Source organism: Lepidochelys kempii, chromosome 8, assembly GCF_965140265.1.
Source record: "Lepidochelys kempii isolate rLepKem1 chromosome 8, rLepKem1.hap2, whole genome shotgun sequence".
NCBI classification, from domain to species: Eukaryota; Metazoa; Chordata; order Testudines; family Cheloniidae; genus Lepidochelys; species Lepidochelys kempii.
In genome coordinates, this window is record NC_133263.1 from 14,897,861 (window position 1) to 14,915,155 (window position 17,295).

Here is a 17,295-nt window from a genome sequence, read left to right on the forward strand (position 1 = left end):
AGTTGCGTCATGCTGAATATTTTTTCAATGCCATGTGCTTTAGAGTTGTTATGTTTCAGACACATGTTTTACTGCAAAGCTAATACACAGGTAATCTGAGCACTAGGCAAAGCTGAATGAGTAGTGCCATGAAGAGGTCTGCCAATACTAAAGCCACAATAAGTGATATAGCAGACCAGAAGAGTGAGTCAAGAGCACTCAGAAGATACATGCACTCGGATATATTAAACCCTGGCTGTCCAGCTGCATAGCTTGTTCTTGTTTCCCAGAGCAGTTTTCTGGAATCATCACACACAGTTTGGCCAAGTGACTATGAACGAATTTTCCACTTAAAACAGCATAACCCTCCATTCCCTACTCCCAACATTCTCTTGTAGTTCAGGACATCTGCCAAGAACAATAAAATTTACCAAATCTAGCAGCTTTGCCATCACACGCAGAGAAAGAATCAGTAAACAGGCACACTCAATAAACACAGGAAATCAATTCTTGCTTGAACAAGGGAAAGATACCTGTCTGTAGGGATTTTAATATTGTTTACAGGCATTCTTTGCACATCTCAAAACACCAGCGCCAACACCTCCTCGCCACAGCCTGAAAACAATTCTTGCAAATATGTTTTTGGAGAGAAGACTGTACACCCCACACACCATTACAGCTCGAACATCTTAGGGATTCAGAAACCCCTGTAACCGAGACCAAGATACTTGGATATAAAACTAACCTGTTCGTTCAAGCTGAGGGAGAAACACAAAACTCTGGTTTTCAAGAAATGCTTAGAATTCAGCAATAAGGAGAAAGCTATTTAGGGCAACTATTTCCCATACGTACACCCTTTCTCTTAGGCTGGCTTTGTATCTGTCATAAATATAAAGGGAAGGGTAAACCCCTTTGAAATCCCTCCTGGCCAGGGGAAAGCTCCTCTCACCTGTAAAGGGTTAAGAAGCTAAAGGTAACCTCGCTGGCACCTGACCAAAATGACCAATGAGGAGACAAGATACTTTCAAAAGCTGGGAGGAGGGAGAGAAACAAAGGGTTTGTGTGTCTGTCTGTAGTCGTCTTGGCCGGGGACAGAACAGGAATGGAGTCTTAGAACTTTTAGTAAGTAATCTAGCTAGGTATGTGTTAGATTATGATTTCTTTAAATGGCTGAGAAAAGAATTGTGCTGAATAGAATAACTATTTCTGTCTGTGTATCTTTTTTGTAACTTAAGGTTTTGCCTAGAGGGGTTCTCTATGTTTTTTAATCTAATTACCCTGTAAGATATATACCATTCTGATTTTACAGGGGGGATTTCTTTATTTCTATTTACTTCTATTTTTTATTAAAAGTCTTCTTGTAAAACACTGAATGCTTTTTCATTGTTCTCAGATCCAAGGGTTTGGGTTTGTGGTCACCTATGCAAATTGGTGAGGCTTTTTATCCAACATTTCCCAGGAAAGGGGGGGTGCAAGTGTTGGGAGGATTGTTCATTGTTCTTAAGATCCAAGGGTCTGGGTCTGTGGTCACCTATGCAAATTGGTGAGGCTTTTTACCAAACCTTGTCCAGGAAGTGGGGTGCAAGGTTTTGGGAAGTATTTTGGGGGGAAGGACGCGTCCAAACAGCTCTTCCCCAGTAACCAGTATTAGTTTGGTGGTGGTAGCGGCCATTCCAAGGATAACGGGGGTAATATTTGTTACCTTGGGGAAGTTTTGACCTAAGCTGGTAAAGATAAGCTTAGGAGGTTTTTCATGCAGGTCCCCACATCTGTACCCTAGAGTTCAGAGTGGGGGAGGAACCTTGACAGTATCAAAATTATCTTTGAAAGCAGAAAATCTCACTTTAGTTGAGGCAACATTTAGGATTTCCTTAAACCTTCTTATCTTCATCTGTAATAGACTTGGGAAAGACTTCAAAAGCATGCTCTTATTGACCCCAGTTCATCCAGAGGCCTGTGCAAAGCCCAGGGCAATAAGAAGAGGAGAGGCATCTTGTTTCTCTGTGCTGGGGCTACTGAACGACAGTTTGGTCCTGGGTGCAGTTTAGGGCAATTGTACCCAAGCTGCCATGGGTCTTGTGGCAGCTGGGAAAATGGCCAAGCTGTCATGGCAAGCGTTGCTGGCAGAGGGACTCTGGGAGGCATGTTCACCCAACAACTGATGCCTATTCCCCTACCTCATTTGAGATATGGTTCTGATCTCACACTGGTGAGAATCGGAAGTAACTCCACTGAAGTCAATGGAGCTGCACCACTGTAACGCCAGTGTAGGGCCAATAAGAGTCAGGCCTTAGTATTCTGAATTTTTCCTTCCACCCCAAACACCCCTTGATAACTGCACTCAATAGTCAAACCTAAACTATGTTGTTCAAACACTTGGCTTCTCTGTAACTGCTAAATCTCAGTGAATCACTGATCCACTGAGAAGAATGCTCTGTTGTACTTCTGAAACTGCTGGCAGAAGGAAAGAGGCTTTCACATACAGTCAGGGGTAGGAAGGCCACAGAGGAGGCAGGAACAGAATTCTCTTCCCAAGTTACCGAATTGAATTCTCACCATGTTACTTTGAAATGCTATTGAAATTAGGGATCTAAATATAATTTAAAAAGTTAACCATTTAAACCAGGGGTTGGCAACCTTTCAGAAGGGGTGTGCCGAATCTTCATTTATATCTTCACTTTAATTTAAGGTTTCGCGCGCCAGTAATATATTTTAACGTTTTTTTAGAAGGTCTCTCTCTATAAGTCTATATATTACATAACTAAATTATTGTTGTATGTAAAGTAAACAAGGTTTTCAAAATGTTTAAGAAGCTTCATTTAAAATTAAATTAAAATGCTGATCTTACGCCGCCGGCCCGCTCAGCCCACTGCCAGCCTGGGGTTCCATTCACCTAGTCCAGCAACAGGCTGAGCGGGGCCTGAAGCCAGGACCCCGGCTGGCAAGGGGCCGGCAGTCAGAACCCCAGACCGGCAGCGGGCTGAGCAGAGCTGGCGGCCGGGACTCCAGACCGGCAGTGGGCTGAGCGGCTCAGCCTGCTGCCGGTCTGTGGTTCCGTCCACCGGCTCCTGCCAACCAGGGTCCCGGCTGCCGGCCCCGCTCAGCCCGCTGCCGGTCTGGGATCCCGGCCCTGCCCACGTAGAGTGGGTACCTACCTTCTTCCTGGTTCTACCCATTCTCTTCCTCTCTCTCTGCACTGAACTGAGGTTGAGAGTGCACTGAGCACAAGGCTGGGGGTGAAGGAGCAGGCTGGGGGTTGGGCTGTAGGGTCTGGCCAGGAGCAAGAATGAGGGAGGGGGCTCAGGGTTGGGGCAGGAGGTTTGGGGGTGGACCATTTACCTGGGCAGCTCCCATTTGGTGCTCAGGGTGGGGGTGGGAATGTGGGGGATGCAAGAGTCAGGACATAGGGTGTGGGGGGGCTGGGTATGTGTGGGGGGTGCAGGAGTCAGGGCAGAGGGCTGGGAGCATGTGAGGGGGGTGCAGGAGTCAGGGCTGGGGTCATGGGGGGGTGCAGGGATCAGGGCAGAGGGCTGGGTGCGTGTGGGGAGATGCACGGGTCAGGGCAGAGGGCTGGGTGCGTGTGGGGAGATGCACGGGTCAGGGCAGAGGGCTGGGAGTGTGGGCTGGGGTCGTGGGGGTGCTCCCAGCCCTTTGCCCTGAGCGGCTCACTGCAGGGAGCTGGAGGGGATATGCCCTGATTTTACCCCCTTCCCCATGGCCCGTCCCCACCTCGTCTCCGCCTCCTCCCTGGAACAGCAAGCCCACTGCAGCTCTGCTTCTCCCCGTCCCCTGCAAGGGCCATCAGCTGATCAGGGGCAGGGAGGGAGAGGAGGAGGGGCAGGAACCCAGCACGGCCTCTGAAGCAGCAGCCGGCAGGACCAAGCTTCTTCACCCTGCCCCGGCAGGGGGGACGGAGAAGAGTGGGCCAGGGCGGGCAGGATTTTTAGTGGCACACTGCTGCCTGCCGGGGTCCTGGACTGGGTTCGGCAGTGGGCTGAGCGGGGCCGGCGGCTGGGACCTGGCAGGCAGCAGCATGCCATTAAAAATCGGCTCGTGTGCCGTCTTTGGCACATGTGCCATAGGTTGCCAATTTAAATGATTAAAATGATATCATTTAACTGATTAAAGGGAGAGGGGCTGGGGTTGCTCCAGCCAGCTTGGCCTGGGGCTGCTCCAGCCAGCATGGCCGGGGTCAGCCGGCCCAGGGTGGCTGGGGCTGCTTCGGCAGGCCTGGGATAGCTGGGGATTAACCGTTAGGGTGGGTTAATGGTAAGACAAATGCTTACCAGTTAACCGGTTAACTGTTTAATATTTTACATCCCTAATTGAAATGCGGGTCTTCCTGACTTTCAGGGCCAATAACCACAAGCGGCTCAATCCAACTCCCTTTCATCCCAATGGAAGGACTCCCATTGCTCAGCTGGGCTCAATAAAATCACATGGCTGCTAAGTATTCTGCTCATTTGGGGTCCTGTTCCTGCCTGCACCTCAGTCTTCCTCTCCCCCCTTCTCAGGCAGTAGAACCAGACAGGGAAGCCACAACTCAACCACCAGAGACCCTCGCCCCAGTCAGGAAGCAGCAGCTCAGAGCACAAATATCCCTCATCCTTCCTTGGAGCACTGCAAGACTTTCAGCTACCAAGTTAAAACAGACAAAGAGTCCTGTGGCACTTATAGACTAACAGACATATAGGAGCATAAGCTTTCATGGGTGAATACCCACTTCATCGGATGCATGTAGTGGAAATTTCCAGAGGCAGGTAGAAATATGCAAGCAAGAATCAGGCTAGGGATAACGAGGTTAGTTCAATCAGGGAGGATGAGGCCCTCTTCTAGCAGTTGAGGTATGAACATCAAGGGAGGAGAAACAGTTTAAGTAGCTTTAGGATGAATTTCACAAGTGCGCCTGAAGACAGACACACAGGAGAAAGTTAATAAATAAAATGTTTTTTTTCTTGATACGTCAGCAATCTTTCATTTCGTTGTTACAATGATTCATCTTCAGATGGTTTGCATTATACTCTGCATTTACTTTACTTTTTGAAGCCGCATTATAAAACAAGCTGCAACGGAATATTTATGGTGCCGCTTGTGTTCTGGACTTTCAAAATTAATTCTCTTTTGGCTGATGATTCAGGGGGCAATTTTCTCTTTCCAGTCAGAGAGAATGTTGAGCACAGATGAACAAGATGAAAGTCGGAGCAAATCTCCCCCTTCCCTGATAAACTAGTGCCATCGAAGTGCTTAGTCAAATGTTAATTGCTTCTATCAGCGTCAGAATTTACATGGTTTTCACAGGGAGGCCAACCAATTTATCAGATTACATGAAGATATACTGAAATTCGGTCATAATGAGATCAGTTTATGTAAAATTTAAAATCACAATCTCATTTCATGCCACAAACCAACAGGTAACACCAGAGTGACACATTCTGCGGTTTGAAATGCTCCCCATAGTCACACAGGCCAGAAGATACTTTTTACTCTCTGCTCACATTAAGAGTCAAAGAAGTACACCCAGCATATATCAAGTCTTGCTCCCTGACTCTGTTCATGAGCAAGACTCTTTAAAAAGACCATACATTTTCTCATCTTATATGCTGAAACCTACAGAAACCACAAATGTCCACATGCACTCCATATATGTCTGCCTTTATATATATATATATATATATATATATATATATATATAAAACACATTTGGTTTTACCTGTGGCTCAATTTTCAGCACCAATTTTGGGCACCCACAACTGCAACACCTGACATTATTGGAAGTAGGTGTGTGAAGCCATTCTGGAAACCAGGCCCCAGAACTTTATTCCTTCAACTACACAACATGGCAGAAAACATTTTTCAGTTACCTCCTTTGTCTCATGAACATGACTGTCCTATTTAAATCATGGCACAAGAATTGGGAGGTGGACGTTCGAGAATTCAAAAGCCAGTTACCAACAGATTCGGGAGGCCAGGGTTCAATTCCCTGCTCCACCACAGACTTCCTGCATGACTTTGGGCAGGTCACTTAATCTCTGTGCCTCAGTTTTCCATCTGTAAAAAAGAGATAATAGCACTTCCCTCCCTCACAGAGAGTTGGGAAGATACATACTGAAGATTATGAGGCTCTCAGATACTATGTCAATGGAGGCGGTCTAAGTACCTAAAATAGACAGAATAGCCAGACAGATGGGGACCAGAGAGTACTACATATGTAAAAAATCTATAGCCAATAAGGAACTTTACAAATGTCAGGAACTGTGTATCAACACCATACATCAGGAATAGAACTCAGATTCTCCTGCTTCAAAAAGCATAGATCTCTAGAAGAGAATCTGTGATAGCTCTTAGCACAGAGGAGGGCAAACTACGGCCCACAGGCCACATCTGGCCTGCAGGACCATCCTACCCGGCCTTTGAGCTCCCAGCCAGGGAGGCTAGCCCCCAGCCCCTTCCTTGCTGTCTCCCTTCCCCCGCAGCCTCAGCTCACTGCGCCGCCCGCCACTCGGCCCGCCACTCCTGACAGGCAGCGCGGCAGGCTTTGGTGGGGCTGCGAGCTCCTGCTGCTCTGAGCAGCATGATAAGGGAGCGGGGCGGTTTGGATGGGGCAGAGGTTCGGGGGGGCGGCCAGGGGACAGGAGGGTTGGATAGGCATGGGAGTATCAGGGGGCCTGGCGGGAGTGTGAATAGGGATCAGGGCAGTCAGGGGACGGGGGGGTTGGATAGAGGGAGGGGTTCTGGGGGGGGCAGTTAGGGGTGGGGGGATCCTGGGAGGGGCAGTCAGGGGACAAGGAGCAGGGGGGGTTGGATGGGTCGGAGGTTCTGAGGGGGGCAGTCATGGGGTGAGAAGTGGGAGGGGGCAGATAGGGGGCAGGGGCCAGGCTGTTTGGGGTGGCACAGCCTTCCCTACCCGGCCCTCCATACAGTTCCGCAACCCTGATGTCGCCCTCGGGCCAAAAAATTTGCCCGCCCCTGTCTTAGCAGTACAGGGCCTAACTTACAGAGTTGAGTAGTTCCAATTCTATCCAGCAGAGGGCTACAGTGCATATACATACCAGCTAAGTCACTGCACATTCTTGGTTAAAGTAGTTTTCATAATAAATCACATCATGTACACAACATAGGATCTATTCGTTTCTTCCACATTTATTTAAGAACACAGATTTTTTTCTGTAATGATATAAAATTAACTATGCAGCAGAAGACACTGCAGTTCTCTTGCTCTTAGTTAGGTCCCAATCTTGCACTCCCAGCGTACACAATGTACAAAGGTATAAGGCATTACAAGATAGGATACCATGAAACAAGAAAATCTAAATCCCATTAATACCTTAATTACTTTACTCAACCAACTGCAGTAAGCCAGCACTGAACAGTGAGTAAGGGTTGATGTTTGGGCTCTAATCTGTACTTACTCAACAGACTTGAAATTTACCTCAAAACCAAAGCCAAAGTAAATGTTGCTTCCAACGTGCATCTAAATTTAAACTAGCATGGTGCAGTCTAACCAGCCTGACTTAAACAAAGAACTAACTGTTTCAAAGGCATACATGGCTACAGACTGGCTGGTGGTATTTTTTTCAGAGGCATGGCCCAAATACAAAGCCATGAAGAGAGGTCAACACTTGTACAAATAGCAATTTAAGGTTGAACTGTTGTCTGAGCCAAGTCTGCTTACACTTCCCCACATGCCATTGCTGCATCATGGTTTAAATCACTAGTCAGGAAGACTCGATTTAATCATGATTTTCTACATAAAAGTGCATTCTTGTTGGTTGTTATAACCTTAATACATGTTCTTCACAACTTAGAGATAGACATAGGTTTCATTTTTAGAAGGTACACACTATACATTTTTAAACATTGATTTATTTTGAAAACTTTTCAGATTAGTTTTACAGCTATATCAGAAAATGAATGACTGTTTGGTTATTTCATTTACCAAAGGTAATTGAAGCAGATATTTATGAAGTCACTGGGAGGTGAACTATCTCCAATTCAACAGGTTAATCATTAATATTTGAAGGATTTTCTTGCCAGATTGTATTAGGAGAACATCACCAGACAGGCATTTAAATTGTTTTATTTAACTAAAACAACAACATTAAGTATTCTGGATTTTTTTCTTCAACAGCAAACATATAATATTTTAACAAAACAAGTGTATGTCCTTCGCTTCTCACATTTATCTCCAGACTTCTTCTCCTTGTCCAGATCTATTCTGCCTTTCCGAACTTTTTGAAACTTGGCACTTTTAGAGAGAGGTAAGAGATTGACTCTGCGTACACAAATTTGCAGAGGGACAATAGAGTTGAGGTCTGTCATTTCTCACCTCTATATATTATTTATTTATTTAAAAACATTTTTGCTGTTAACAAGCAAGTTACCTCTGGAGACACAAATCCACAGTTTGAGAACTGCAAAACTAAGCATCTCTGATGGTATCTTCAATCTAGACTGAGCACTGAGTCTCATTGGGTAGATAGAAAGATTAACCTAAATAATCTATACAGAAGCGTGTGGAACCCCATAAGATTGGGTCCCTAATCCATGAACTATTGGAACTCATTTACAAAACTTTTCTTAAACATTACATTAATATATTGTCTCATACTATAGAATTATAATTTATAATCCCTGTTCCATTATGAGTTATCTTTGAGCTATAATGTAGAAAAATTATCTTTAGATAGGTTTTTTCCTCAAAAAGCATTTTATTAAAAAAAATCTGATTTAAATAAAAAAATATGATTTTTTTTAAATCATTGATTTTTATCCACCCTGGCATCCGATGCATCAGCACTCTCACTTACAGGACCAGAAACGACAAATAGTGAAGTACTAAACCCACCACATTATTTCATTTTTCCTCCATCTACAGACAATAGACTTTCTCTGCTTAAAAAGCACACACCATCAAATGCCAAGCTGCTGTCAAACTGGGTGACTTCAGCTATAAGGCTAATGATTTTTAAATGGATAACACAGACAAAATCTAAATGTCCCCCACGCGGCCAAACGCCAAGGGCTGTGCTGAATCATAATTAGGATTTTAGGATGTTGGAAGGTGAGTATACTATGGTTAGAAAGATCAAAAAGGAAAGCAATCACAAAATACTCCACTTAGCAGGATTTTAATGAGGTCAGCTGAAAACCATCTGCAAACTAGACCAAACCATATGAAGCATCTTCTTTAAATTACAACTTTGCTATCATATGCACTAATTGCCAGCAGATTAGATAGCACACAGAAACCCTCATTACTATTATGATCTCCATCCAGGGGGTGGTCCTTAAGGCTATAAGGTGAGCCTAGGAATCTTGCAATTCATTACTGCTGTAATTCAGATGTACTCAGGAGACCTACACTTGCCTGGGCCAATTGTAAATTTGCCCGTAGCAATGGAAACTGAGTCTGGATTTATCACACCACAGTGCAGAACTCTAGCCACCAGGCTGTACTTTAGAACCCTCTATTGAGGCAGTTCATAGCATGAGATCATACAGCTGCACGCAGGCAGCACTCGTTAACAAAAATGGGGTCTTGTTGGCTCTTGATGTCATCTGCCTCTGTACTGATGGATCCTTCCCGCGCCCATCCCCTAGAGATAACTATTTTCTGGCTGACTCTTCCTTTTCATCAAAGGCATCACACTCGTCTCCACATGCCTGCATCACCAGCTTCCTTGCCAAAGCCTCTAATGTGCATCTGCAAATAATTAAAAACTACATGCCCAACAACTTGCTTGCCTTTGTTTCTCCAAAACAGACCAAAGAAAAATGCTGTTTCTTTGCATGCACTGATATTGACTGTCTTTATTCAAATTTCCATTGGCTTCCTTCAGTCTAAAACTTGTGATATCCGTAGTTATGTAACCTTAAGAAATGTCAACAGCTGGATTAACTTCTGATAGCTCCTTTAAATCATAGCTGAAAAAATATTTAATTCCTGGCAGTAAAAAAAAGAGAGAGAAGTCACACCAATCTTAGGAGCAGTAGTCCTGCCCATCATTTCCCCTGAGATAACAGCAAGCTCATCTCATATTAAACTCAATAGTCTGCAGAGTGTTAAATGCCCCAGACAAGCTATACCATAAGTGGGGAGGTTGTTGACCAAACTACATGTTTTCAACCCCTGTTGCAATATGCCAAGTCTTTTCAATCCTGAAGTGTACCTGTGTTCCTGAACATAGCCCATAATTTTAATGGATCAAAATCTCTCATATAAACTTCCAAATTCTCTGGGAACGTTCAAAATAAAAGGTCATTTGAAACTGCATTAAGTGTTCAGAAAAGGTTAATTTAAAACATATCAGGAAGCATTTATTTTTCTTTCCCCTGCTATCAGGAGGATAAAGCAAGAAAAAGAAAGACTCTTTCTGGATGGCACAGAGTCCGAGCCTACTCTGGCATGGCAGCATCCTACTTTCCAACAAATATAAAACTCCATACACTGAACCAGTCACAGAAAATAAAACCTATCTACATGTTTATATTTTACTCCTTAGAAATCTGCCATCACGAACAGTGTGGCAAATATAAATGTAACAGTTGTCTTATGTAAACAAGTCTAAAAATGGAAAATTCTTTGGACTAATACCCCATATGTTACCCTTGACTATTAACTCCTTTAATACTTGTGGGAAATAAAGGCCCAAATTTTCAATGATGCATATATTTGAGTTAGGGCTGCAGCAAAATAAAGTTAAAGAAGTTAAGGAGTAAGCAAAAGGCCAGACCTTCATCCATTAACTTCAGTGCTATGCTGATTTACAGCAGCCAAGGACCTCTGCCTGTCAAGTACTATGTACACAAGAGGGATTGTTTCCTGTTCAGTGTCACACAGCTGCGGGAATTGGTGGTTGTGGGGTCCTTTTCAGCTTATTTCTATCCTCCCAGTGCACCTATAAAGTGAAGCAATCAGGAGTTTTATTATGGGAAATGTTTTGTGTCAAAGCCTATTTGGAGGACTGAACCTTCAGGTCTGATAATGTGGGGGATTAACTAGCAAGGATATGAAACCCAAGTAAAAAGTGTCCTGAACTGGCTGACTCGCCACTGCATTCAGAAATCCAAATATTCAGGCTATCTGATTTGCCTCTTACTGATACCATTGCTCACAATAGCAGCTGGGGGAGCACTGTTTCTAGGCTTGGACAGCAGATAGCCTTTCATCTTTCACTGCTCAAACATTTTCGACACACTATTCCAAATAGAAGATAGCCTACTACTGCTACTAGCTAACAGTGTTACTCCTTTAACTCACGTTGCAGAGATCTGTGCCATGGTTCAGTGTTCAGAATGGGTGTGATAGGAGAGCCTCCTATCACACTACTCCTCTCTCCCCTCCTCCTCTTTGGAATGTGGGGGTATTTGGGTGGAAAGTTCCCCCTATGGCCAGATGCTGAGCTGGCAACTAACTTCCATGTGGTGGTGACACCTACAGTTTCCCTCCTTCACTCATGCACTCTCAAACCATCTCAGCACCCGAAGTTATAAAACTGGATTTAGACACTTGTTCTATAATAAGGAGAGCCCACTCTTTGCTGTAGGCCCTCCTCAGAACATTTCAATAATACAGGACTACAAGTAAACTATTCCAGGGACTCCTTCCACCCAATTACAAACATATTTAATAAAGATAACCCAGCAGCTGAAAAATTATTATCAACCCCTATCAGAGTCCTCCCAAACCCTCTCAGGTCTGGGAAACAAATGGGCCTCACAGTCCTGCAGGTTGATAAAGGAGGACCATTTCAGAGCAGGTTCCAAAACTGAGGGGCCCTCACAAAGACGGCCTTGTCAACTGCCCCTGCTTTCTTACACAAGTGGAGTTCCAGCTCAGGAACTTCCATTCATCGCTCACTCTGGCAGCACAGCATGGGGAGCAAGGAGGCTTACAGACAAGAGAGTGAGCTGGACCCTTGGGCTGGCTTCCAACCCAGGGAGAACCATGAGGGCAGGGAGAAAGAGAAGTGAAGAAGAAACTAATGGTAGATGTCACAGACAGGAGAGCGAAAAAGAGAGAGAATAGAATAGGGAGAGGTAAGGAGAAGAGAATAAAACAGATAGGGAGAGGACAAATCTGAGGTCTTGTCTACACACACACCATTTGAACCAGTTTAACTTAAACAGATTTAGTTAAAACAAGTGCAAACCCCTGTAGTAGACACTTATTTCTGTTTAAGCCAGACTTATTTCCGTTTAACTTATAGCTAGGAACTGGTTTAGGCTAAAACAAAATAAGAAGTGCCCACACAGAGGCTTGTACCAGTTTAACTAAGCCAGTGCAAGCTTGTACATGGACATGTCCTTTCTTTCTTAGGTTATCTCTGATTCTCTACTGCCTGCCACTTTATGTCAAAGATATCTGTGCAAAGTGCAACTCTTCTGATCTGGAAATGTCTCCCACTGTTTTTGCATTGGTGTAAGTGGTGACACAGAGCGCCAAGGATGGGAGAATCAGGCCCCACACTTTATGGTGGTGGGGATGATTTACAGGAAATTTGTTTTGAATGACATTTTGAATCTGTGATTTACTAGTAGTTTGTCTGTTTCTAGCTAACCTGAAAATCATCCTGGCTTAGGACGTACAGAGGTGACAGACTTTAAAGGCCAGAAGGTATTATTATGACCATCCTATATAACACTGCTCAGACATTCACCCACCAGTTCATTAGTGAGACGAGCAGCTTGTAGATGAACTAGAATATACCTTTCAGAAAGACAGGCAGTCATGATTTAAAAACTCCAAGTGATGGAGAATTTACCACATCCTTTAGGAAGCTGTTCCAATGATTAACTCACTGGTGAAAAAAATGTAATTTTTTTAAATTCCAGACATTGCTTCATGTTATCCCTTCATGTTATCCCCTTCGCTAGACTGAATGTCAGACAACAGGACCCTTCAACACCCTGAGAAATTTACAGGTCACCCTAATTTTTTTTTTTTTTTACGGAAAGTTGGAATCAACACAGCTGCTCCCCATCTTCTTTCTTTGCGCACCTGTCTCTACCCCATCCTTTAGAAATCTTCCATGGAAGCAATGGCAGACCATTGCCCCCTGAGTCCAGAAGTGGGACTGGCTCCAAACTGCCTGTTGTAGGACAGGCTCTGGAAAATTCCATCCATCAACCCCAGAGAAAACTCCTAAGGCATAAGGACTGGGATGGAGAATAATACAAAAATGTGATCACAGAATCACAGAACTGGAAGGGACCTCAAGAGGTTATCTAGTCCAGCCCTGCACTTGTGGCAGCATTATCTAGACCATTCCTAGATCACGCCGTTATAAAATGTATATATACAATGTGCAACCTCATCTGGAATACAGCATGCTGTAGTGGGCACCCCATCTCAAAAAGGATATTACAGAGAGCAGGGATGCAGGTAAAAACAATGAAAACTCTTCTATGAAGAGAAATTGAAGATATTTGGATGATTACCTTAGTAAGACAACAGATAAACAGGGCCTGATCTAAGTATACAAAATAATGAATGGTCTAGAGAAAGGAGACTGGAACCTCTTGTTCATCTATCTACTACCTCACAAGAGCCAGGGGACTGTGAATGAAATTAAAAGTTATCAATTTGGAATTTGCTACAAGGAAATACTTCTTTACTTATCCCATAATTAGACTGTGGAATTCACTGCCACAGGACATCACTGAAGCCATGAACTTACTAACATTCAAAGAGGCCCTGGAAATCTATAAGGATAACAAGAATAACCAGACATAGAACAGTTGATGCAAACAAAATTTAGGAAGAAATACAAAACCGCAGGCTTCATGGCTTAACGCCAATCTCTAACTATTAGGGCTTACTTCTTTTGAAGCATCTGGTTCCAGGGCAGCGAGTTGTATGGGCCCATGGTGCCCGGCTCCACCAATGTTTGGGGCCGGGTCTCTCCCCCGGCCCCGCCTGCTGCCTCCCCCGAGTGTCTCCCAGCCCCACTTTCTGCCCCCGTGCGCCTCCCCTGGGTCCCAGAGCATCCCTGCCTCTCCCTTGCAGCTCCACGCTGACTCTGCTCCGCTGGCTCCTGGTATGAACGGCCACCGCAGGGTCCTAGTGCCCCTCACCAGCCTGCCCTGCCCTTCTGCATCAGACCCTTCCTTCTTCCGGCAGGACCCTCCACCAGCACAGGGGGCCCCCCTGCCTGCAGTCACTGCTCCTGGCCCACACTGGGCAAGGGGCAGCCCCATCCCCCACCCCCCAGTGAGGCTACAGTGATGGGCAGCAGCAGGGGAGGAGGCGCACATGTGATGACAGCCCCCCCACCCCAGCACCCACCACAGGGGAGGCAAGGGGGCTTCCTGGGCCTGAGAGGGGCTCTAGGAGCATGTACTGTGATAATGGTGTGAGGTGAATGTGCTGCCGGGGAGGGGAGAGGGGGGCCCCTCCCCCAGAGCTCACTGCTGCCGGTGGGGAGAGGGCTGAGGGGAGTCCTCCTTTCTGGTCCCAGCTCCGGGACAGCCTGCCTGCACCCCAAACTCATCCCCAGCCCTGCCCCACCCCAGAGCCCACACCCGCAGGCAGAGCCCTCAGCCCCCCCATACCCCAAACCTCTGCCCCAGCCCTGAGCCTCTCCAACACCCCAAACCCCTCACCCCACCCACACCCTACCCTCTGCCCTAGGCCTGAGCCCCTCCCAAACCCTTCATCCCCAGCCAGAGCACTCATCCCCCTGCACCCTAACCCACTGTCCCAGCCCTGAGCCCCCTCCTGCATCATGAACCCCATCCCCAGCCTCACCCCAAACCCCTCATCCCTAACCCCACCACACAACCCTCACCCCCTCCCTCCGCACCCCCTTCCATCCCCAAACTCCATCCCAGAGCCTGCACCCCTCACTCCCTCCTGCACCCCCTCCCCCTTGCCCAGCCCAGAGCCTACACCCAAACTCCAGCCCAGAGCCTGCACCCCTCACTCCCTCCTGCACCCCCACCCCCTTGCCCAGCCCAGAGCCTACACCCAAACTCCAGCCCAGAGCCTGCACCCCTCACCCCCTCCTGCACCCCTCACCCCGGAGCCTGCACCCAGCAACCAAACTCCATCCCAGAGCCTGCACCCCAGACTTCCTCCCCCCACCCAAACCCCCTCCCCGAGCCTTAGGCAGGTGGGGGGACGGAGTTTGTGGGGGGCGGATTCTGGGCACCACCAAAATTTCTACAAACCTGCCACCCCTGTCTGGTTCTGGCCCCTGTCAGAGACCGCGGGTCTAAGCCGGTGGGACAATTCCTATGTCCCAACACGCCTGAAGTGCAGTGCAGACGTGCGGGCTGCTCGCTGGTGTGTCTGTCCCATCCACGGGAGCTGGCACAAGCCGGCTTTCCTGAATTTTCCCTCGGAGGAGGGAAGGAACCACGCCTAACTGGGGGAGAAGGGGGATTCAGCCTGGGGAGTACAAGGAGACAATTCTCTTCTACCCTCCCCACCTTGACACCTCCATGGGGCAGGCCCCCTGGTCCCTGAGAGGGGTCTCTCGTTTTTAGCTCCCACCCCACCTTGCCCTGGGGTGCCCTGCCCAGGGAGTTCCACTCTTCCCCGCAACACCCCTGCCTGGGCAAGGGTCGCCACCCTTCCAGTCCCCCACCCCCCTGGTGCCCCCTCCATCCCGCAGAGCCAGCGGAGGGGGGGTGTCTCCTGCTGGGGTGGCTGCTGGGGCGCGGTGGGGGGTGTCTGCGCGACCAATGCCCCTACGAACACCAGGCAGAGGGGAGTTTGCACGGGGCAGCCCCTGCCCCGGGCGAGGCCGGAGCTCGCTCCCCCCCCCCCGCGGCTCCCTAGGGGCTCCTCCCCACCCCCCGCCGCACGGATACGCGCCGCTTTCCCACCAGATCTCGCCGGTGGCTCCACGTTTCTCCTGCCAGGCCGGGCAGGGCTGAGACGCCCCGGGCAGCGGCCGGCGCCCGGGAACCCCCGAAAGTTAGCAACAGCCCCGGCCGCGCGGGCCTCTGCCCGCCCCTGTGCCTGGCGCGCGCCCGGTGCCCGGTGCCCAGCGCCCCCCGCTCACCGGCCACGCGCCGCCCGCGCCCTGCCTTCCAGAACGGCCGCGGCACCTCCAGCGGCAGCCCCCGCTCCGCCTCCTCCCCGGCACGGCCTGCCCCCGCCTCTCCCGGCCCAGCCTCCAGACGGGACCGTAATGCTTGGAATAGCTGCAGCCCCGGAACCACCGGGAGACGCCGGCCGGCGGTGGAAGAGGAGTCCTGACCGGGCCCTGCACTGGGAAACAGGCAAGGCTTGAGGAGCAGCTCAATGGAACAACTCATGTCTGCTCTGCCCCGCCTGCAGCCTGTGCTTAGGGGAAATCCCCATAGAATGTAAAAGAGGCGAAGATCCCTTCCCTGGAATTATTACCGCCCCCCCCTCCCTTCACTATTAATTTCTGTAAGCAAAAAGAAAAGGAGTACTTGTGGCACCTGAGAGACTAACCAATTTATTTGAGCATGAGCTTTTGTGAGCTACAGCTCAGCATCCGATGAAGTGAGCTGTAGCTCAGGAAAGCTTATGCTCAAATAAATTGGTTAGTCTCTAAGGTGCCACAAGTCCTCCTTTTCTTTTTCCGAATACAGACTAACACGGCTGCTACTCTGAAATTTCTGTAAGGGTGTGTAAAGCTCTTTCTAGAGCACTCTCTTGGTTTCCTCCCTATTAAATTCCAATGTGTTTGTTTCTCTCGGTGTTGTGCCCTGAAATGAAAAGTCCAGGGACATACAGGGGATTCATAGCATCATAGAAGCATAGGGCTGGCTGGAAGAGACCTCCAGAGGTCATCTAGTCCATCCCCTGCACTGAGGCAGGACCAAGAATGCCGACACCATCCCTGACAGGTGTCTAACCCGTTCTTGAAAACCACCAACGATGGAGATTCCACAGCCTCCCTTGGTAACGTGTTCCAGTGCTTAACTATACTTATAGTTAGAACCTTTTTCCTAATTTCTAACCTAAATCTCCCTTGCTGCAGATTTAACAGATTATTTCTTGTCCTACCTTCAGGGGACATGGAAAACAATTGATCTCCGTGGTCTTAGTGACATCCTTTAACATATTTGAAGGCTGTTATCAGGTCCTCCTTCCCTTTCCTTTTCACAAAACTGGGTTTTCTCTTCCAAACTTAGGTTTTTTAAACCTTTCCTCTTAGATCATATTTTCTGATCAGTTTATCTTTTTTGTTGCTCTACTTTGGTCTTTCTCCAATTTGTCCTCATCTGAGTTGTTTATCTTGACCTTATTGTGACAGATATTGCAACCCCATGCAGTATCTTTGAGGACCATTATATTAAAATTGATGAATGATTTATGTATGATTGTGTTCTGTG

The 17,295-nt window shown here is 47.4% G+C and overlaps 1 protein-coding gene across 10 annotated transcripts in view; it reads right to left on the bottom strand.

The window, feature by feature from the left end:
* The window catches only part of P4HA2 (prolyl 4-hydroxylase subunit alpha 2), a 55,449-nt gene extending 39,386 nt beyond the window's left edge, over positions 1-16,063 (bottom strand). For 6 of the 10 annotated variants that reach the window (XR_012160225.1, XR_012160224.1, XM_073355642.1 and 3 more), the window contains exons 1-2: positions 15,990-16,063; positions 15,151-15,347 (exon numbers count right to left, since the gene is read on the bottom strand). The gene's annotated coding sequence lies outside the window, so the exon portion shown is untranslated. Of the gene's footprint in view, positions 1-13,800; positions 13,914-15,150; positions 15,348-15,810; positions 15,966-15,989 lie in introns of those variants that run through there. The other 4 variants (XM_073355635.1, XM_073355636.1, XM_073355637.1 and 1 more) reach the window with 4 other exon arrangements.
* Positions 16,064-17,295: the final 1,232 nt, after the last annotated feature.